This window comes from Oncorhynchus nerka, linkage group LG26 (genome assembly GCF_034236695.1).
Source record: "Oncorhynchus nerka isolate Pitt River linkage group LG26, Oner_Uvic_2.0, whole genome shotgun sequence".
Lineage (NCBI taxonomy): Eukaryota > Metazoa > Chordata > Actinopteri > Salmoniformes > Salmonidae > Oncorhynchus > Oncorhynchus nerka.
This window is the reverse complement of record NC_088421.1, coordinates 37,420,889-37,444,423: the sequence shown is the minus strand read 5'-3', so window position 1 is coordinate 37,444,423 and position 23,535 is coordinate 37,420,889. Positions and strand designations below refer to the sequence as shown.

The following is a 23,535-nucleotide window of genomic DNA, read 5'->3' as shown; positions in this document are numbered from 1 at the left end:
CATTTATGACAAAATGTGAGGTATATAGACCAATGTACAGGAAATGATAAGCAGAGCTCTCTAAATAAACATTCACAACTATTGTAACTGGGCCTCCGTCTGATTCATTCCAACCAGTTTCCTACAAATTCTGGGTTTCAGGCAGAGTTATCAATTCAATTGGGTTTATGAACACTGAGAACATAATTCTCTTGACACCGACCCATTGCTTAATGGGGAGAACCGGTTGAAAGTTTCTGTCTGCTGAATGAGCGACACCGGTTGAGCATTCCTACAGCATTTCCTTCCAGAAGCCATGAGAAAATTGTACGGCTGTGGGGACTGTGCGAGGGGATTTATACTACTATCTGTACTTATTGGTGGCACAGACCCTGTTTTATCCTTTCCTACACTTATATTACCCCTGCCTAACGAATGCGTCTGAAGCTGGGCTTGCAGCACAGCTATCCTCGTCATAAAGCGACCGTTCTCCTGTATATTATGAATACAGCGACTGCAATTAGAAGACATAACATTAATGTTACTACTTAGCTTCGGCTGGTGGAGGTCCTGATGAACCACGTCCAGATAAAAAGTCCGGAGTGAAAAAGTTGAATTTCTTGACACATAAACTGAAATTAGGTGAACTATTACAGCGATTTCTGCATGTTGCACTTTAAACATTATATTTTCACATACCTTCACATACTGTTGTTAAAACAGAAATTAGTATGACATCCAGGCATATACTCTATTAGAGTATACCCTAATTTCCTAAATGTTGCGTACTCGAATGGCAAACTATACTGAAGAAAAATATAAATGCAACATGCAGCAATTTCTAAGATTTTACTGAGTTACAGTTCATAGAAGGAAATCAGTTAATTGAAATATGAATTTGGCCCTAATCTATGGTTTTCACATGACTGGGCAGGGATACAGCCATGGGTGGGCCTGGGAGAGCATAGGCCCACCCACTTGGGAGCCAGTCCCAGCCAATTGGAATGAGTTTTTCCCCACAAAGGGCTTTATTACAGACAGAAATAGTCCTCAGCACCCGCCCCCCTTATCAGACGATCCCGCAGGTGAATAAGCCGGATGTGGAGGTCCTGGGCGTCCGTGGTTACATGTGCTCTGCGGCTGTGAGGCTGGTAGGATGTACTGCCAAATTCTGTAAAATAATGATGGAGGCAGCTTATGGTAGAGAAATCAACATTCAGTTCTCTGGCAACAGCTCTGTTGGACATTTCTGCAGTCAGCATGCCAATTGCACACTCCCTCAAATCTTTAGACATCTGTGGCATTGTGTTATGTGACAAAACTGCACATTTTAGAATGGTCATTTATTGTCCCCAGCAGAAGGTGTGATTGAAACAGCTTCTTGATATGACATACCTGTCAGGTGGATGGATTATCTTGGCAAAGGAGAACTGCTCATAAACAGGGAGGTAAACACATTTGTGCTCAGAATTTGACCAGGGACTGTAGTGATTCCTCTTGCACTTAGATGCAGTGGCCTAGACAGATGCGCCACTCGGGAGCCCAGGGAGGTAAACACATTTGTGCTCAGAATTTGATCAGGGACTGTAGTGATTCCTCTTGCACTTAGATGCAGTGGCCTAGACAGATGCGCCACTCAGGAGCCCAGGGATGTAAACACATTTGTGCTCAGATTTTGACCAGGGACTGTAGTGATGCCCCTTGCACTTAGATGCAGTGCCCTAGACAGATGCGCCACTCGGGAGCCAATGAGGATTACGACCTGGAGCAGATCCTTTGTTTGCTCTCCCTAGTGCAGTTGAACTTATTTCAGAGGCTGACCCAAAACAATGCTGGTGGAGGAGAGGTACTCAGGGTGGTCTTCTGGTCCAACTTAGGAAGCGTGCACACCACCCACCGCTCCCGAGTATTTTACTCGTTAATGTCCAATCGCTGGATAATAAAGTTGACAAGCTCAAGGCGAGAGTTGCTTTTCAGAGAGACACCATGGATTGTAACATACTCTGCTTCACGGAAATACGGCTCTCAAGATATTCTGTCTGACTCCATAAAGCCAGTTGGGTTCTCAAAGCATCGTGCCGACAGGAATAAACATCTCTCCGGGAAGCAGAAGGGTGGAGGTATATGTTTTATGACTAACGACTTACACGATAACATACAGGAACTCAAGTCCTTCCAAACTAGAATATCTCACAATCAAATGCCGACCGTACTATCTCCTGAGGGAAATTACATCAATAATAGCCACAGCCGTCTATATCCTCCACTCAAGCAAATACCACGACGGCCCTTAAAGAACTTCAATGGACTTTATGCAAACTGGAAACCACATATCCTGAGGCTGCATTTTTTGTAGCTGTGGATCTTAACAAAGCAAAGGCTTCCGAAAGTCTATCAACTCTATGTACTCGCACGGCTAAAACTCTCAAACACTGTTACATTACCTTACGGAATGCATATAAGGCCCTCCCCCGCCCTCCATTCGGCAAATCGGACCATGATTCCATCTTGCCCCTCTCTTCGTATAGGCAGAAACTCAAACAGAAAGCACCCGTGGTAAGGACTATTCAATCGGTATCCACGCTTCCAGATTGTTTTGATCACGCAGACTGGGATATGTTCAGAGTAGCTTCAGATAATAATAAAACTCATTCACCGTATCGGTAAATGTGTCTATCAGGAAGTGCATAGAAGAGGTTGTAACCACTGACTATTAAAACCGACCCCAACCTGAAACCGTGGATAGATGGGAGCATTCGCTCAAAACTGAAAGCGCGAACCATCGCATTTAACCAGGGAAAGACTGGGGAAATGGAAGAATACAAACAGTGTAGTTATTCCCTTCGCATAGCAATCAAGCAGGCTAAACGTCGGTATTGGGACAAAGTTGAGTCTCAGTTCAACAGCTCAGACACAAGACGTATGTGGCATGGTCTACAGACAATCACGGAAAACTAGCCACGTCGCAGACACTGACGTCTTGCTTCCGGACAGGCTGAACACCTTCGCTCGCTTTGAGGATAATACAGTGCCACTGACACGGCCCACCACCAAGGACTGTGGGCTCTCCTTCTCCATTGCCGATGTGAGTAAGACATTTAAGCGTGTTAACCCTCGCAAAGCTGCCAGCCCGGATGGTATCCCTAGCCGCGTCCTCAGAGCATGCACAGACCAGCTGGCTGGTGTGTGTACACAGATATATTCAATCAATCCCTATCCCAGTCTGTTGTCCCCACATGCTTCAAGATGGCCACCATCTCTTTCTTCTGTACAGGGACAAAGGTAATTTAACTAAATGACTATTGCAGCGTAGCACTCACCTCTGTCATCATGAAGTGCTTTGAGAGACTTGTCAAGGATCATATTACCTCCACCCTACCGGCCACCCTAGACGCACTTCAATTTGCTTACCACCCCAATAGATCCACAGACGATGCAATCGCCACCACACTGCACACCTCCCTAACCCATCTGGACAAGAGGCATACCTATGTAAAAATGCTGTTTATTGACTATAGCTTAGCATTCAACACCATAGTAGGTGATGAAAGTAGGAAACACCTCTTCGCTGATCCTCAACACTGGGGCCCCACAAGGTTGTGTGCTCAGCTCTCTACTGTACTCCCTGTTCACCCATGACTGCGTGGCCAAACATGCCTCCAACTCAATCATCAAGTTTGCAGATGACACAACAGTGGTAGGCTTTATTATCAACAATGATGAGACAGCCTACAGGGAGAAGGTGAGGGCTCTGGGAGTGTGGTGCCAGGAAAATAACCTCTCACTCAACGTCAATAAAACTAAGGAGATGATCATGGACTTCAGGAAACAGCAGAGGGAGCAACCCCCTATTCACATCGACGGAACCTCAGTGGAGAAGGTGGAAAGTTTTAAATTCCTTGGCATACATATCACTGACAAACTGAAACGGTCACCCACACAGACAGTGTGGTGAAGGCGGTGCAACAGCGCCTCTTCAACCTCAGGGAGGCTAATGAAATTTGACTTAACACCTAGAGCCCTCAAACTTATACAGATGCACAATTGAGAGCATCCTGTCGGGCTGTATCACCACATGGAATGGCAAGTGCACCGCCCACAACTGCTACAGAGCGGTGGTGCTGTCTGCCCAACGCCTTACCGGGGGCAATCTTCCCGCCCTCCTGGACACCTACAGCACCCGATGTCACAGGAATGCCAAAAAGATCATCAAGGACATAAACCACCCGAGCCACTGCCTGTTCACCCCGCTATCAGCCAAAAGGCGAGGTTAGTACAGGTGAATCAAAGCTGTGACCGAGAGACTGGAAAAACCGCTTCTATCTCAAAGCCATCAGACTGCTGTCATGACGTTGGCCTCTTTGAGTATAGCAACCCCATCCCCTCTCCCTGCCTCCCCTTGCCTCCTTCAACTAGGCTGCTGTGGTCAGAGGTCGTAAATTCCTGAGAAGACCTTATGGCCACACCGTTATAGAGAGTCGTTTTCATGGAGACAAAGGAAATCCTTCCACCTCACAGAACTTGAGGTACGAACAAAGTTCATGTTCCGGAGAAAGTGTAAAAGATCGGTGAAGAATCCAGCTACGAACTAGTCCATTTGTCCCAACTTGGGAAGGTCATGGGAGACAGTGTGGCCACATTACCATATCACTGTTTATCCATCCCGTTGTCCTTATATTCTGCATAAACCCTGTGTTCTCCGGGTCAATTTGATCCGTCTCGTTTAAACTCTCAATGAGCACAGGTGTGACAGTATGCGTGTGCACAGCCTTTGCAGATATATTTCTTACACCTGCAGCACACAGTATGTGTTTCAGAGTCCTGCTTCGGTGGGCAGATCTGACACCTCTTCCTCTTACTTGCCTCAGCTGGGGCAGTGGCAGGGACAGCTGGCTCCTCAGGTTGCTCACGAGATCTAGCCCTGTGAACAGCTTTGACAAGTGCTGCAGATGCATCTGTGTGGAGGAGACGCTCCTTTCTTTCGATGAATGGAGTTACGAGTGCCTTTCCCAGCTGCTCCAAGAACACCCTCTTGTTGCGCTTACGAGGCATCCAGCTCGGGTTGATCTCTCTCCATAGGACAAAGGCATTATGTTGTGGAAGATGACTAGGGGCCAGCGGGCAGTCATCCTTCTGCAGCTGTAAGTTCCAATGACCTTACCTAGGTTGTCCACACCTCCTTTGTTGCAGTTGTAGTCTAGGATGATGGCTGGCTTCCTGTCGTGTCTATGGCTAAAGTCAGCGGCCCCTGTGTGCAGTGTGCTCAGAGTAACACAGTCTTGTTTTTCTTGGGGAGGTAGGAAACTAGAGTGGTGGTGGGCGTGAAGATGAACCTCGATGAGAACACCTCTCTGCTTTTCCGCTAGCAGTGCAGGCGGGTGCTCAGGCTTGTTCTTTCGAACCGTGCCAACCATGGTGACATTCCTCCTGAGGAGCTGCCGTCCGAGTTCATAAGAGGTGAAGAAATTGTCACCCCTCAGTCCCTCTGTCACGTCAAGCACAACCCGCATCCCCTGGTTCTTCTCTGGACCTCCACTGGTGGGCTTCCCGGTGTAAACCTGCATCTTCCAAGCGTAGCTGGACTTGGCGTCGCAGGCCACCCACGACTTGATGCCATATTTCGCTGGCTTGCTGGGCATGTACTGCCGGAAAGGACAATGACCTTTGGCAACAAGAGTAGCACGGTGGCTAATTATTAGTATCAGTCGGTGTCACACACACAGAAGCAGTCACAGATGTCAATGTGTGTACAATCGCTTTTATGACATGTATGAAATGGAATCACAGTTATCAAGGCCTTGTTAGATCGGCCGCTATTATGTCAGCTGCTGACGTCCTAAAGTGGTGTACAGAAAAGGCCAGCCTAAAGGCCCCGAATGGCAAGCAATGCACAGCGCCTAGTAAAGTGTCCCTAGACAGGACAGAACCTAGGGGAAGACACCTAGACAACCTATATACACTACCTCTGAATGGAACCAGTTGCTCGTCCACTGTCACGTCAGGCCCTGGGATGTAGAGGACCGGCAGCCGCGCGACCCACTTGTCCCAGACCTCTCGCATGGCTGCCAGTTTGTCCGAGGCACGTCTTGCGGGTCTCGTCTCACGGTCGTCGAAACGTCTCTTTTTTTAATTTTTAAATTTATTTTACCCCGTTTTCTCCCCAATTTCGTGGTGTCCAATTGTTTTAGTAGCTACTATCTTGTCTCATTGGTACAACTCCCGTACGGGCTCGGGAGAGACGAATGTTGAAGGTCATGCGTCCTCCGATGCACAACCCAACCAAGCCACACAGCGCGCATCCAACCCGGACGCCAGCCGCACCAATGTGTCGGAGGAAACACCGTGCACCTGGCAACCTTGGTTAGCGCGCACTGTGCCCGGCCCACCACAGGAGTTGCTGTGGTGGGCGGGTGCGCGATGAGACAAGGATATCCCTACCGGCCAACCCCTCCCTAACCCTGGCTAGGCCAATTGTGCGTCGCCCCCTGGCCGCGGCCGGTTACGACAGAGCCTGGGCGCGAACCCAGGGTATCTGGTGGCACAGCTGGCGTTGCAGTACATCGCCCTAAACCACTGCGCCACCCGGAAGGCTATCGTCTCAGTCTCAAGTAAGTGTGAAAGCGTTTGAGTGGCATGGTGGCACGGAACATGGCCCTTCCACTCTCTGCATCCCATAGACTAGCAGCAGCCTCGCCTTGTGACCTGTACACGCCTGCTAAGATTATTCCACCATAATTTGCAAATAAATTCATAAAAAATCCTACAATGTGATTTTCTGGATTTTTTTTCTCATTTTGACTGTCATGGTTGAAGTCTACCTATGATGAAAATTACAGGCCTCTCTCATCTTTTAAAGTGGGAGAATTTGCACAATTGGTGTTTAAACTTGCGTACTATTGTTTGTGCAGATGAACGTGGTACCTTCGGGCGTTTGGAAATTACTCTCAAGGATGAACCAGACTTGTGGAGGTCTACAATTTTTTTCTGAGGTCTTGGCTGATTTCATTTGATTTTCCCATTATTTCAAGCAAAGAGGTACATAGTTTGATGGTAGGCCTTGAAATACATTCACAAATGCACCTCCAATTGACTCAAATTATGTTATGACTCTGGAAGCTTCTGATAGGCTAATTGACATAATTTTTGGAATTTTCCAAGCTGTTTAAAGGCACAGTCAACTTCATGTATGTAAAGTTTTGACCCACTGGAATTGTGATACAGTGAATTCTAAGTGAAATAATCTGTCTGTAAAGAGTTGTTGGAAAAATGACTTTGTCATGCACAAAGTAGACGTCCTAACCGATTTGCCAAGACTCGAGTTTGTTAACAAAAAATGTGTGTCGGTTGAACACGAGTTTTAATGACTCTAACCTAAGTGTATGTAAACTTCTGACTTCAAATGTATGTTGTGAAACTGTTAGATATCACTTGTTAGATATTACTGCACTGTTTGAGCTAGAATAATAATAACATTTGCTAAACACGTGTATGTAACCAATAAAATTAGATTTGAATTAATGTATTGGCTCTTTTGAGAAGGCAACTACACTGAACAAAAATGCACCTTCGATGGCCAGTGGTACGCTGGAGAAGTGTGCTCTTCACGGGTGAATCCCGGTTTCAACTGTACCGGTCAGATGGCAGACAGTGTGGGCTTCGTGTGGGTGAGCAGTTTGCAGATGTCAACATTGTGAACAGAGAACCCCACCGCCACCATGGGGCAATGGTATGGACAGGTATAAGCTACGGACAACGAACACAATTGCATTTTCTTGATGGCAATTTGAATGCACAGAGATACCGTGACGAGATCCTGAGACCATTGTCGTGCCATTCATCTGCCGCCATCACCTCACGTTTCAGCATGATAATGCACAGCCCCATGTTGCAAGGATCTGTACACAATTCCCGGAAGCTGAAAATGCCCCAGTTCTTCCATGGCCTGCATACTCACCAGACATGTCCCACTTTGAGCATGTTTGGGATTCTCTGGATCGACGTGTACGACAGCGTGTTCCAGTTCCCGCCAATATCCAGCAGCTTTGCACAGCCATTGAAGAGGAGTGGGACAACATTCCAGAGGCCACAATCAGCCGCTTGTTCAACTGTCACACTGCATGAGGCAAATAGTGGTCACACCAGATACTGACTGGTTTTCTGATCCACACCACTACCTTTTTAAAGGTCTCTCTGACCAACAGATGCATATCTGTATTCCCAGTCATGTGAACTCCATAGATTAGGCACTAATGAATTTATTTCAATTGACTTATTTCCTTATATGAACTGTACTTCAGTAAAATCTTTGAAATAGTTGCGTTTATATTTTTGGTCTGTGTACATTTTAAAAATGCGTTTAAAAAGTTCTGTGTCTTGAAAATCTTAAACGATGTTCCAAAAAAATGCTTAAAATAAGGAAAAGCTGCACACAAAAAAATATACATCTGTCGAAGATGGAGGCTGGGGAAGTCAAGATGGAGGCTGGGGAAGTCAAGATGGAGGCTGGGGAAGTCAAGATGGAGGCTGGGGAAGTCAAGATGGAGGCTGGGGAAGTCAAGATGGAGGCTGGGGAAGTCAAGATGGAGGCTGGGGAAGTCAAGATGGAGGCTGGGGAAGTCAAGATTGAGGCTGGGGAAGTCAAGATGGAGGGTGGGGAAAGTGCATTATTTGTTCGACATTGAAGGATGTTTTTGCAAGTGTAATTTTCTGAGAATCTTTCTGAAGACTTTTTGCAGATAATTTATGGACTCGTTTTTTTATTTGCCTTTCTGTTCTAATAATAAATATTTTAATTGTGTATTCTACTCCAATCACTGTCTTCTTCCACGTATTTGCGCCACTCTTCTCCCTCCCAAGTTAAGAACCTTGTTGTCCTCTATGGCTACGGTATCCTTTATTGCCACAAATACCACACCATAGTACAACTCCATTATATAGAGTGCCTTGCGAAAGTATTCGGCCCCTTTGAACTTTGCGACCTTTTGCCACATTTCAGGCTTCAAAAATAAAGATATAAAACTGTAGTTTTTGTGAAGAATCAACAACAAGTGGGACACAATCATGAAGTGGAACAACATTTATTGGATATTTCAAACTTTTTTAACAAACAAAAACTGAAAAATTGGGCGTGCAAAATTATTTTCAACATAATGCCATTTCAACATAATCTCTCCTATATTTTCTCCATTCTCTATCACATGGGCCATTTACGCATTTCTCAATGCCCACTAAATTCATAGATGTTATTCATTCAAAGACTTAAAATGTTTTATTTTTTGGGGAATAGATCAGCTTTAATATTGCAGATGGAAGCTACAATCTATCTGCTAAATGACTTAAATGTAAATGTAATGTAAATGTCAGCATCATTTCCAATCCCCCATATTGTTTTTGTAAATATGTACAGTGCATTCGGAAAGTATTCAGATCCCTTGACTTTTTCCACATTTTGTTTATTTATAGCATAATTGTAAAATTGATTACATTAATTTTTTCCCTCAATCTACACACAATACCCCATAATGACAAAGCAAAAACAGGTTTAGACATTTTTACACATTTATAATGAAATAGAAAATATCACATTTACAGGGCTGAGATTCATCTCCTACTACACCGGCTTCGATGCACGTCTTATTTGGCAGGGCTTGCAAACCATTACAGACTACAAAGGGAAGCAGAGCCGCGAGCTGCCCAGTGACACGAGCCGACCAGACGAGCTAAATAACTTCTATGCTCGCTTCGAGGTAAGCAACACTGAGGCATGCATGAGAGCATCAGCTGTTCCGGATGACTGTGTGATCACGCTCTCCCGTAGCTGACGTGAGTAAGACCTTTAAACAGGTCAACATTCACAAGGCTGCGGGGCCAGATGGATTACCAGGACGTGTGCTCTGGGCATGTGCTGACCAACTGGCAGATGTCTTCACTGACATTTTCACTGACATGTCCCTGATTGAGTCTGTAATACTAACAGGTTTCAAGCAGACCACCATAGTCCCTGTGCCCAAGAACACTAAGGCAACCTGCCTAACAGACACGTAGCCTTTTCCCACCTGGACAAAAGGAACACCTACGTGAGAATGCTATTCATTGACTACAGCTCAGTGTTCAACACAATAGCACCCTCAAAGATCATCACGAAGCCAAGGATCCTGGGACTAAACACCTCCCTCCACAACTAGATCCTGGACTAACTGATGGGTCGCTCCCAGGTGGTGAGGGTAGGTAGCAACACATCTGCCACGCTGATCCTCAACACTGGAGCCCCTCAGGGGTGCGTGCTCAGTCCTCTCCTGTACTCTGTTCACCCACGACTGGTGGCCTGGCATAAATCTAACACCATCATTAAGTTTGCAGATGACAACAGTAGTAGGCCTGATCACAGACAACGACGAGACATCCTATAGGGAGGAGATCAGAGACTTGGCCAGGTGGTGCCAGAATAACAACCTATCCCTCAACGTAACCAAGACTAAGAAGATTATTGTGGGCTACAGGAAAAGGAGGACCGAGCATGCCCCCATTCTCATCAATGGGGCGGTAGTGGAGCAGGTTGAGAGTTTCAAGTTTCTTATTGTCCACATCACCAACAAATTAGAATGGTCCACACATACCATTGTTCACCTAATACCTTTTTTTTTTACCTAGAAATTGCACTGTTGTTTGGAGGCTGAAAGTAAACATTTCACTTCGGTGTTCGGTGCACGTGAAAAATCTACTTTGATTTGATTTACAGTGGCTTGCAAAAGTATTCACCCCCTTGGTATTTTTCCTATTTTGTTGCTTTAAAACTTGGGACTAAAATATATTTTTTGGGAGGGTTTGTATAATTTAATTTACACTATATCTATATCATCGACTGCATCCTTATGTAATACATGTATCACTAGCCACTTTAACTATGCCACTTTGTTTACATACTCATCTCATATGTATATACTGTACTCGATACCATCTACTGTATCTTGCCTTTGCTGCTCTGTACCATCACTCATTCATATATCTTTATGTACATATTCTTTATCCCCTTACACTGTGTATAAGACAGTAGTTTTGAAATTGTTAGTTAGATTACTTGTTGGTTATTACTACATTGTCAGAACTAGAACACTCGCATTAACATCTGCTAACCATGTGTATGTGACAAATAAAATTTGATTTGATTTGAGATCTACCACTTTGAAGATGCAAAATATTTTTCTTGAAACAAACAAGAATTATTACAAAAAAACAGAACTAGAGCGTGCCTAACTATTCTTCAAGGCGAAACTGTTCCAGCTCTTTCAAATTGGATGGGTTCCGCTGGTGTACAGCAATCTTTAAGTCATACCACAGATTCACAATTGGATTGAGGTCTGAGCTTTGACTAGGCCATTCCAAAACCTTTAAATGTTTTCCCTTAAACCACTCGAGTGTTGCTTTAGCAGTAGTTCTAAACTAGAAAACAGGCATTATAGACAGGACAGGAGCAAGAGGGAAAACTCTGGTAGTTATGAATAAAACAAACTGGCAATAGACAAACACAACACAGGTATAAATACACAGGGGATATTAGGGTAGATGGGCGACACCTGGAGAGGGGGTGAAAAATCAGGTGAAAGACAGGTGAAAGATCAGGGTGTGACAGAAGCTGGTTGAGAAAATGCCTAGAGTGTGCAAAGCTGTCAAAGGCAAAGAGTGGCTTTTTGAAGAATCTCAAATATGAAATATATTTAGATTTGTTTAACACATGATTCCATATGAGTTATTTCATAGTTTGGATGTCTTCACTATTATTTTTACAATGTAGAAAACATTAAAAATGAAGAAAACCCTTGAATGAGTAGGTGTTCTAAAACTTTTGACCGGTAGTGTATATGAGAGAGAGAGCAAGTGAGCGAGAGAGCTTTTTTAAATACATTTTCTTTTATTGTTTCCCCTAACCCTACCACCCCTCCCCTAATTGAAGTAAATTAATGGACAACACTCGAGTGTTGTAAACACAAACACTCTATCATTGTGTTTACTTGATAGCTAACTACACAAATAGCTAGCTAGAACAAAGTGTTAATAATACTTCCAGCTTATACAGTACATAATATATACATTTTATGGACACAATGTATTCTAAAAATAGTCATATTTTGTTTGTTTTTAATCCTCTCCTTCAGCTACCCTCAAACCCACCCATCTATCTCTGAAGACCATTCAGTTTGATTTATATTTGCCATATATTTCTAACTGTGCTGTTTCAAACATTCTGAACCTATATACATTTTACCAACACAGTATATTTTACATGAGTTATCTTGTTTTTAACTGTAGTGAGATGTCATACCTCCAGGGTCTGCTTTCGGACGAGGAACGAGTCCACAAAGCCTCTACACATCTGAGGGTTGAGAGTCTCCTTCAGCCCCCTCACCAGCTCCTCCATCTCCTTCTTGTTTTTCTCAATATTCTTCAACAAAAGCTTCCTGCTTTTCAGCCAAGGGCCCACCCAGGGGAACATGTTGTACAACTACCTCCCCATAAAAAAGTAAAGCATGAATTACCCTCTTTTAGTCTAGTACAAATTTGAATAATTATTTAATTAAGTGTGACCAGTTTGCCATTATTCTCTGAGTGAGAAACAAATTAAACATAATGTACCTGTATTGAAACGGAGCCACCAATTCGGAGATTGTCGTTGGCTCGTTTTACAGTGGCTTTGAACTTGGGGTCAGAGTATTCAAACCTGCTGCCGTACACAATGTTGGAGATTATGTTGGAGACAGCGTAATTCAATGGCTGGGACGTGTCGAATGCTTTACCTGTTACAAAGGACATCAGACATTTAATTAGCAAACCTAGGGGGGAAAAAAATTATGTAACCTGTTTTTTGGTTTTCAAATCAGAACTACAAATTCTTACCCTTGTGATTTTCAAACACTTCAATCAGGTAGTGAGATTCCTCTAAGATTTTCTCTTCAATCCTTTTCTTGCCCATCCTAAAGTCTAAGGTTTGCCAGGGCAAAGCGCCTCATCTCTTTCCATGATTCGCCATTGCCAAACAGAATACCTACCAGTATTGAAAAATAATATTGTTCAGGTGTCAGGAATTAATCATGTCAGGAGAAAATACATTTGTCAACTATTTGGGTCTGTTGTTGTAGCACCAAATATACTTGCTTGACAGAATATTGTCTAGAATGCAACATTTACTCAGATTACAAGTTTCTCATATCCCACATTACCATGTCCATTGGTGAAGTCATAGAACACAGGAAGCATGCCCCTGTCCCCAAACTCCTCTGCATGGTTGACCAGCGCTTGATTGACCGTCTTGTATCCTGCCAGGATGACCACTTTTGTGGGTCCAAAATGAACCGTGAAAACAGACCCATATTTCTTGGACAGCTGTAGAACATAAAATAAGACTAAATGCATGGTTTATTAAAGGTCCCGGACAGTGACAATCATGTTTTTCATCAAATTCGATGATATTTGAATGTAACCAGTTCATAGCAGTTTGACCCAAGTATGAAAAAGTACTGTAGCTGTTACATTGGAAAAGCTGATAAAGTTACTGGTCCCTTCCCCCCATGTCAAACACTTAGATTCATGTGGCAGGCATTACCTCTGGCTTTATTTGTTATTTATTTATTTTATTTCACCTTTATTTAACCAGGTAAGCAAGTTGAGAACAAGTTCTCATTTACAATTGCGACCTGGCCAAGATAAAGCAAAGCAGTTCGACACATACAACGACACAGAGTTACACATGGAGTAAAACAAACATACAGTCAATAATACAGTAAAAAAAACAAGTCTATATACAATGTGAGCAAATTAGGTGAGAAGGGAGGTAAAGGCAAAAAAGGCCATGGTGGCAAAGTAAATACAATATAGCAAGTAAAACACTGGAATGGTAGTTTTGCAATGGAAGAATGTGCAAAGTAGAAATAAAAATAATGGGGTGCAAAGGAGCAAAATAAATAAATTAATTAAATACAGTTGGGAAAGAGGTAGTTGTTTGGGCTAAATTATAGGTGGGCTATGTACAGGTGCAGTAATCTGTAAGATGCTCTGACAGTTGGTGCTTAAAGCTAGTGAGGGAGATAAGTGTTTCCAATTTAAGAGATTTTTGTAGTTCGTTCCAGTCATTGGCAGCAGAGAACTGGAAGGAGAGGCGGCCAAAGAAAGAATTGGTTTTGGGGGTGACTAGAGAGATATACCTGCTGGAGCGTGTGCTACAGGTGGGAGATGCTATGGTGACCAGCGAGCTGAGATAAGGGGGGACTTTACCTAGCAGGGTCTTGTAGAATGCATGGAGCCAGTGGGTTTGGCGACGAGTATGAAGCGAGGGCCAGCCAACGAGAGCGTACAGGTCGCAATGGTGGGTATTATATGGGGCTTTGGTGACAAAACGGATAGCACTGTGATAGACTGCATCCAATTTGTTGAGTAGGGTATTGGAGGCTATTTTGTAAATGACATCGCCAAAGTCGAGGATTGGTAGGATGGTCAATTTTACAAGGGTATGTTTGGCAGCATGAGTGAAGGATGCTTTGTTGCGAAATAGGAAGCCAATTCTAGATTTAACTTTAGATTGGAGATGTTTGATATGGGTCTGGAAGGAGAGTTTACAGTCTAACCAGACACCTAAGTATTTGTAGTTGTCCACGTATTCTAAGTCAGAGCCGTCCAGAGTAGTGATGTTGGACAGGCGGGTAGGTGCAGATAGCGATCGGTTGAAGAGCATGCATTTAGTTTTACTTGTATTTAAGAGCAATTGGAGGCCACGGAAGGAGAGTTGTATGGCATTGAAGCTTGCCTGGAGGGTTGTTAACACAGTGTCCAAAGAAGGGCCGGAAGTATACAGAATGGTGTCGTCTGCGTAGAGGTGGATCAGAGACTCACCAGCAGCAAGAGCGACCTCATTGATGTATACAGAGAAGAGAGTCGGTCCAAGAATTGAACCCTGTGGCACCCCCATAGAGACTGCCAGAGGTCCGGACAGCAGACCCTCCGATTTGACACACTGAACTCTATCAGAGAAGTAGTTGGTGAACCAGGCGAGGCAATCATTTGAGAAACCAAGGCTGTCGAGTCTGCCGATGAGGATGCGGTGGTTGACAGAGTCGAAAGCCTTGGCCAGATCAATGAATACAGCTGCACAGTAATGTTTCTTATCGATGGCGGTTAAGATATCGCTTAGGACCTTGAGCGTGGCTGAGGTGCACCCATGACCAGCTCTGAAACCAGATTGCATAGCAGAGAAGGTATGGTGAGATTCGAAATGGTCGGTAATCTGTTTGTTGACTTGGCTTTCGAAGACCTTAGAAAGGCATGGTAGGATAGATATAAGTCTGTAGCAGTTTGGGTCAAGAGTGTCCCCCCCTTTGAAGAGGGGGATGACCGCAGCTGCTTTCCAATCTTTGGGAATCTCAGATGACACGAAAGAGAGGTTGAACAGGCTAGTAATAGGGGTGGCAACAATTTCGGCAGATAATTTTAGAAAGAAAGGGTCCAGATTGTCTAGCCCGGCTGATTTGTAGGGGTCCAGATTTTTCAGCTCTTTCAGAACTTCAGCTGAATGGATTTGGGAGAAGGAGAAATGGGGAAGGCTTGGGCGAGTTGCTGTTGGGGGTGCAGTGCTGTTGACCGGGGTAGGAGTTGCCAGGTGGAAAGCATGGCCAGCCGTAGAAAAATGCTTATTGAAATTCTCAATTATGGTGGATTTATCAGTGGTGACAGTGTTTCCTATCTTCAGTGCAGTGGGCAGCTGGGAGGAGGTGTTCTTATTCTCCATGGACTTTACAGTGTCCCAGAACTTTTTAGAGTTAGTGTTGCAGGAAGCAAATTTCTGCTTGAAAAAGCTAGCCTTGGCTTTTCTAACTGCCTGTGTATAACAGTTTCTAGCTTCCCTGAACAGCTGCATATCACGGGGCTGTTCGATGCTAATGCAGAACGCCATAGGATGTTTTTGTGTTGGTTAAGGGCAGTCAGGTCTGGGGAGAACCAAGGGCTATATCTGTTCCTGGTTCTAATTTTCTTGAATGGGGCATGTTTATTTAAGACTGTTAGGAAGGCATTTTTAAAAATATCCAGGCATCCTCTACTGACGGGATGAGATCAATATCCTTCCAGGACACCCCGGCCAGGTCGATTAGAAAGGCCTGCTCGCTGAAGTGTTTCAGGGAGCGTTTTACAGTGATGAGTGGAGGTCGTTTGACCGCTGACCCATTACGGATGCAGGCAATGAGGCAGTGATCGCTGAGATCTTGGTTGAAGACAGCAGAGGTGTATTTAGAGGGGAAGTTGGTTAGGATGATATCTATGAGGGTGCCCGTGTTTAAGGCTTTGGGGGTACCTGGTAGGTTCATTGATAATTTGTGTGAGATTGAGGGCATCAAGTTTAGATTGTAGGATGGCTGGGGTGTTAAGCATGTTCCAATTTAGGTCGCCTAGCAGCACGAGCTCTGAAGATAGATGGGGGGCAATCAGTTCACATATGGTGTCCAGAGCACAGCTGGGGGCAGAGGGTGGTCTATAGCAGGCGGCAACGGTGAGAGACTTGTTTTTAGAGAGGTGGATTTTTAAAAGTAGAAGTTCAAATTGTTTGGGTACAGACCTGGATAGTAGGACAGAACTCTGCAGGCTATCTTTGCAGTAGATTGCAACACCGCCCCCTTTGGCAGTTCTATCTTGTCTGAAAATGTTGTAGTTTGGAATAAAAATTTCTGAATTTTTGGTGGTCTTCCTAAGCCAGGATTCAGACACAGCTAGAACATCTGGGTTGGCAGAGTGTGCTAAAGCAGTGAAAAGAACAAACTTAGGGAGGAGGCTTCTAATGTTAACATGCATGAAACCAAGGCTATTACGGTTACAGAAGTCATCAAAAGAGAGCGCCTGGGGAATAGGAGTGGAGCTAGGCACTGCAGGGCCTGGATTCACCTCTACATCGCCAGAGGAACATAGGAGGAGAAGAATAAGGGTACAGCTAAAAGCAATAAGAATTGGTCGTCTAGAACGTCTGGAACAGAGAGTAAAAGGAGGTTTCTGGGGCGATAAAATAGCATCAAGGTATAATGTACAGACAAAGGTATGGTAGGATGTGAATACAGTGGAGGTAAACCTAGGTATTGAGTGATGAAGAGAGAGATATTGTCTCTAGAAACATCATTGAAACCAGGAGATGTCATTGCATGTGTGGGTGGTGGAACTAATAAGTTAGATAAGGTATAGTGAGCAGGACTAGAGGCTCTACAGTGAAATAAGCCAATAAACACTAACCAGAACAGCAATGGACAAGACATATTGACATTAAGGAGAGGCATCCTTAGTCGAGTGATCAAAAGGGTCCAGGGAGTGGAGAGGTTGGTTTGGGGGTCACGGCGATTTAGACAGCTAGCCAGGACATCGGTAGCAAGCTAGCATAGGATGGAGGTCTGTTAGCCACCTCTTGCGTTCCGTCAATAGATTAGTGGAGTTCCGTGTTGTAGAGGGGATTAGTCCAAATCACACAACAAAAAAAATAAAAACAATAGATATAGTTAGAGGCCCAAGAAGAAACATAATAATAATACAAATAAATAAATTGTCCGATTGTCTATTCTGAGAGCAGCCGGTAAGACAGCTAACAGTTAGCAGGCCGCAGATGGGCGTTCAGTTAACGTCGCGACGGAGGAGCCAGCCGGATATCCTTCGGGTAGATAACGTCGGCAGTCCAGTTGTGAAGGCCCGGTGGGGCTCCGCGTAGGCAGTAAAACGGGTCCGGATAGGTGACTGCAGCCCAGGAGTGATTGACGGAGCTCAGGAGTGATTGACGGAGCTGACTAGCTCCGGAGTAATTGATGTTTGCTCCGGAATCGACGAAAGCAGATAGACACACGGATAGCAGCCAGCTAGCTGTGAGATCCGGGAGTGAATGTCCAGAGAGCAGTTGAAATCCAGGGACATGGAGAGAAAAATCGGTCCGGTATGTTCCGTTCCAAGCCGCGCTGCGCCGTACAAAACTGGCGATAGATTTTCGAGTTAAAGGATAGCTGATGACCACAAACCGTGGTTAGCTGAATACTAACGAGTTGCCAGTAAAGAAGCTAACTAGCTTCTGATTAGCTTCTGGCTAGCTCCTGGCTAGCTTCTGGCTAGCTTCTTGGAGTTTCTGGCTAGCTTCTGGCTAGCTTCTGGCTAGCTTCTTGGAGGATTGCAGATTTGATTGCAGATTTGAGGTAAATAATACGTATTTATACATATCAATTGGTGAGGCAGGTTGCAGGAGAGTGTATTGAAGATGAGTTGATGGAAAATAAAAATAAAATGTATGTGAAAAAAGTTGTAAATATATATATATACACGACAAGACGAGGACAAAAGACGTCTGAACTGCTATGCCATCTCGGGCAAAGATGTCCGAGATGTCATGTCATGTAAAGCCGGAGATGTTAAACACCAATGGTAGAGTCTTATAATCTTAACTAATTTAAATATGTTACACCTTAAAACCATCATCACATGTACGCATCATACGGCTTTGTTTACAAACAGTAACATAGCTTAGGCGGAACTTGGCAGAACTAAACTGGTAACTAAGCCTTTTTTACCTGCGTTGTGACTTTTAGCTAGCAAGCTACTTACCAGAATTCCAAGTCAGTGTTAATTTAACTACACCGATTTCCAAAAAATGAAGACAAACAGCATTGGCTGCACCGAAAGTTCTGACCATGTCACGCGAGTGCAGTGCACATTTTGAGCGAAGTTGCTTCATCAATTGGTGAGAACATTCAATGGGTCTTGTCAGGATGCTACTCCTGAAGACAGATGCTATACCATCATTGACAGTGGATCTTTCAAGTGCTTTCCATAATGTAGTTTGATGCGGTTGCTGTAACTGTTTTGACTTGTGAACGGTATATTTTCTGTAACACACCTGATAGGGATGGAAGAACAAAAACCATATAGACTAAGCCCCCTACATTGAGACTGAGAACTGCCAATATACAGCTGACATGAAGGAATGTTGTCTTCAAAAGGAGTATAGTCAGGAGAGCAACTTTGGTTAGGCTACTACTATGGTGACCATAGGTTAGGCTACATATTCGTCGCCAAACCCACTGACTCCAGGTCATCTATAAGTCTTTGCTAGGTAAAGACCCGCCTTCTCAGCTCACTGGTCACCATAACACCCACCCGTAGCACGCACTCCAGCAGGTATAGCTCACTGGTCATCCCCAAAGCCAACACCCACTTTGGCCGCCTTTCCTTCTAGTTCTCTGCTTCCAATGACTGGAACGAATTGCAAAATAAATAAATATATAATAATAATAATAATAATAATAGAAAATAGATCCATTTTTTTTTTTTTGCTGAAGTTGGGGACTTATCTCCCTCACTAACTTTAAACATCAGCTATCTGAGCAGCTTACCCATCGCTGCAGCCGTACATAGCCCATCTGTAAAAAGCCCACCCAACTACCTACCTCACATTGTTTATAGGGAACTGAAGAGTCTGGACAGTATAAGCAGTGTAGTGGAGGAGCTTCCAGTGTGTTGCTTCCACTCTACATATCTTCAGACATCATTGGGTTACAGCCAAGGGGATGGGTAGGGATCGAATTGGGACTGGGTGGACAGGTTGCATTTAAGACCTTGCCTTGTTCAGGTGTTTGATCTTGACTCCTGAGACCAGTCCGGCTGGCTCCTCCTCGATGAACTCTCCCTTCAGAGCCTTCTCCACGTCTTCCTCTTCCTTCACCATGGCCATGCGGGGGCTGCTGCACCAGTAGGACGGCTGGAGAGAAAGGGAATGGGAGAAAGAAAATAAGTGGAATGCTTCTCTTTCCTCAGCTCGTACCCTTATGGTCAGTATCAGAAATAATAAATGTCTTGTTTTCGAGATGATAGTTTCCGGATTCGACCATATTAAATGACCTAGGGCTCACATTTCTGTGTGTTATTATGTTATAATTAAGTCTATGATTTGATAGAGCAGTCTGAGCGATGGTAGGCACCAGCAGGTTCATAAGCATTCATTCAAACACCACTTTCGTGCGTTTTGCCAGCAGCTCTGCTGTTTATGACTTCAAGCCTATCAACTCCCAAGATTAGGCTGGTGTAACGATGTGAAATGGCTAGCTAGTTAGCGGGGTGAGCGCTAATAGCGTTTCAAACGTCACTCGCTCTGAGACTTGGAGTAGTTGTTCCCCTTGCTCTTAATTTCCTTTTTTGCTCTTTTACACATGTATTTCTACTTGCACATCATCATCTGCACATCTATCACTTCAGTGTTCATTTGCTAAATTGCAGTGTCAAGTGTGATGCAGTGTCAAGTGTGATGCAGTGTCAAGTGTGATGCAGTGTCAAGTGTGATGCAGTGTCAAGTGTGATGCAGTGTCAAGTGAGCTCCCTCTCTGGCCTCTAGGTCATCAGGCTGCTCATTATCCCTCACACCTGTCACCATCGTCACACGCCTACGGGCAATTTTTCTATAAATTGGTTTTCCAGGACCAGATAGGCTACAAAAGTGGCACACATTGATTTGTAATGACTCCAGTGATATCGCCATTTCCACATATTTATTGTATCAAAATGGTAGCCTATAATGGCATATACATGAATAGGCTACTTGATGGCCAACAGAGGCAAATGTATCATTCTCCATATTTAATGTCAGTTTCATTGAGGATTTCTCTAAGCAGTCAACATTAGAATGCAGTTTAAACCCCCTCTGAGTCGTTTTCCAGTGCTTCGTCTCCATTATTTCTTAATGTATCCAGGCTGTATCACAACCAGCTGTGATTGGGAGTCCCATAGGGTGCGGCGCACAATTGGTCCAGCGTTGTCCAGGTTTGGCCAGTGTAGGCAGTCATTGTAAATAAGAATGTATTCTTAAATACTGGTAGGTATTCAACTGACTTGCCTAGTTAAAAACGTATTAACACGTTTTATGGAAAAAGGGTTGGAAATAGGGGTCTCCGTAATGACTATTTAAAAGCTTTCCTACAACTGGTAAAAAGATGTCCCAACGTGCACTGCTCTCTTAGCTCAGACAATAACTGCAGTGCTCTCTCAACATCCCTCCGGCCCTCCCTATGGGGGCGGGTGGGGGGGTGATAAGTGACAGAATTAAGTGTGGCAACAGACATTTAAAAAAAATTACAAGCGAAGGATGGGATTTTCGAGAGTGCCTGCCCCAGATACTTTCATAAGAGACAATGTTTGTTTTTTCGCATTGTTGGTAATTTTGTACATAATGTCCTGCTACCGTCTCTTATGACCGAAAAGAGCTTCAGTATATCAGAACAGCGATTACTCACCTCGAACTGGACGCAGATTTTAGTGAAGAGAGCACGACAACATCTTTTTCCTCTCAGGAGACTGAAAATATTTGGCATGGGTCCCTAGATCCTCAAAAGGTTCTACAGCTGCACCATCGAGAGCATCCTGAATGGTTGCGTCACCGCCTGGTATAGCAACTGCTCGGCATCTGACCATAAGGTGCTACAGAGGGTAGTGCGTACGGCCCAGTATGTCACTGGGGCCAAGCTTCCTGCCATCCAGGACCTATATACTAGGCGGTGTCAGAGGAAGGCCCAAACAATTGTCAAAGACTCCAGTCACCCAAGTCATAGACTGTTCTCTCTGTTACCGCACGGCAAGCGGTATCCGAGCACCAAGTCTAGGTCCAAAAGGCTCATTAACAGCTTCTATTTACATTAACCCCCCCCCTTGTTTTTACACTGCTGCTACTATCTATGCATAGTCACTTTACCCCCACCTAAATGTTGAAATGACCTCGACTAACCTGTACATTGCATCGGTACCAGTATCCCCTGTATAATGCCTCGTTTTTGTTATTTTGTGGTGTTACTTTTAACTTTAGTTTATTTAGTAAATATTTTTTTTACTCTATTTCTTGAACTGTATTATTGGTTAAGGGCTTGTAAGTAAGCATTTCACAGTAAGGTGAATGAATGAAGAGGAGGGAGTAAAATGTAGGCAAGTAATAAACATTTCAGAACTACTAGTCGAATAGGACATGGGAGAGATGACAAATTTAGTTTGAACTGCTGATTGTCCCTTTAACTAAGCTCTCAAAGCATCTAGAAGTTATTCCAAATATATTAACCAAACAAGACTGTGGAGATCAGTGTGTGACTTAAAACAATGCAGGTGTTACGAAACGCCCTGTGAAGTAAACAATGCATGAAATGTAAATATAAAAACAAAGGTTGTTGGAAGCAGTTCTGTAACAAATAAAGTATAATTCTGTTGACACATATCTTCAGGAGTGATATTGTTGCAATATAAATTGGATTAAAGTATGTGTGAGCTATTTTGGTGAGTTGTTTGGTCTGTGACAAGAAAACTATTAAGATAGGAGTAAAAACACACAAAACAATCCCTTTTAGCATTTATGACAGATACAATTTTCAAGCCAAATGCCTCTATTATGTGAGTGAATGCACAGTGGTCATCATTTCACCTGTATTATTTGACAACACTTGGCATTTAAAAAACCTGAAATGGAACATTAATGGAGGAACATTCTCTGAAAACATTCAGAAATTCAGAGCGAGTGTGGAAAGTAGGGCCACATCAAAATAAAAACATTTTAGAGGGCTCCTGTGTTGACAAAAGCTATTGCTAACTGGTTGAAATACCATGTACTCAACATATATTAATATGTTGCTTTGACAATACATGCCTATTGAAACTGGAAGTTTTATACCTGCTAAAATACCAACATTTTGAAAATATTTAGCCAGATAAAACAATGTCACAGATCAAATCAACAATCACAACATAGTTTAATCTCAGGACTTCCTCTCACCTCAGAGGCTGCGGTAGGGCCTCTTGAGATCCAGCTGGAGCATGTTACCAAGCAGGGGCAGAGGCCTGGGTCCTGGAGGCTGCTTCCCCTGTTCCTCAGAGTTGGAACCAGAGGAGAGGCGGTAAAGGGCCAGCAGAAACAGCAGAGCCCCCAGCAGTGTCACTGTGCTCGATGTCTGGAGAAGACATTCTAAAAGAGACATCTTCAAACAGCTCTAACAGGGCTAAAAAATAGTGACTACTTCCTGCTCATTGATCTGACTGCCAATGGAGGCTCACCTTTTATAGAGCATGGAACAGCCTCAGGGGAGGGGCTAAACATTCTGAAAAAATGTGCTCTTATCTATGCGAAGGTCCTATGAGGATTTCCCATAGTTTATTAGACCTTGATCAACACTAGATACAATTGAAGGCAAGTGTAAAAATAAACATTTACAGACCTTTAAGGTTTGACTCTGTTAACCACCATCTTTTGAATGTCATTTAGCAACTATTAGATACATATTTCTAAATCTTTTTCACAAATGCACACATTTTGGGGCTTTCACATTTTACACTTTAGTGGGGTGTAAAAATATAAATGACATGGAAAAAACGTTGATTCAACCAGTGTGTGTGCCCAGTGGATTGATAGATCACAGTGCTGTGCCGACATAGACATAACCTGAACGACCGCTCAGCAAGAAAGAAGCCACTGCTCCAAAACTGCCATAAAAAAGCCAGACTACGGTTTGCAACTGCACATGGGGACAAAGATCGTAC

At 43.8% G+C, this 23,535-nt stretch overlaps 1 pseudogene; it reads right to left on the bottom strand.

The window, feature by feature from the left end:
* Positions 1-9,425: 9,425 nt before the first annotated feature.
* LOC135564877 (cytochrome P450 2K1-like) lies at positions 9,426-23,066 on the bottom strand (annotated as a pseudogene).
* Positions 23,067-23,535: the final 469 nt, after the last annotated feature.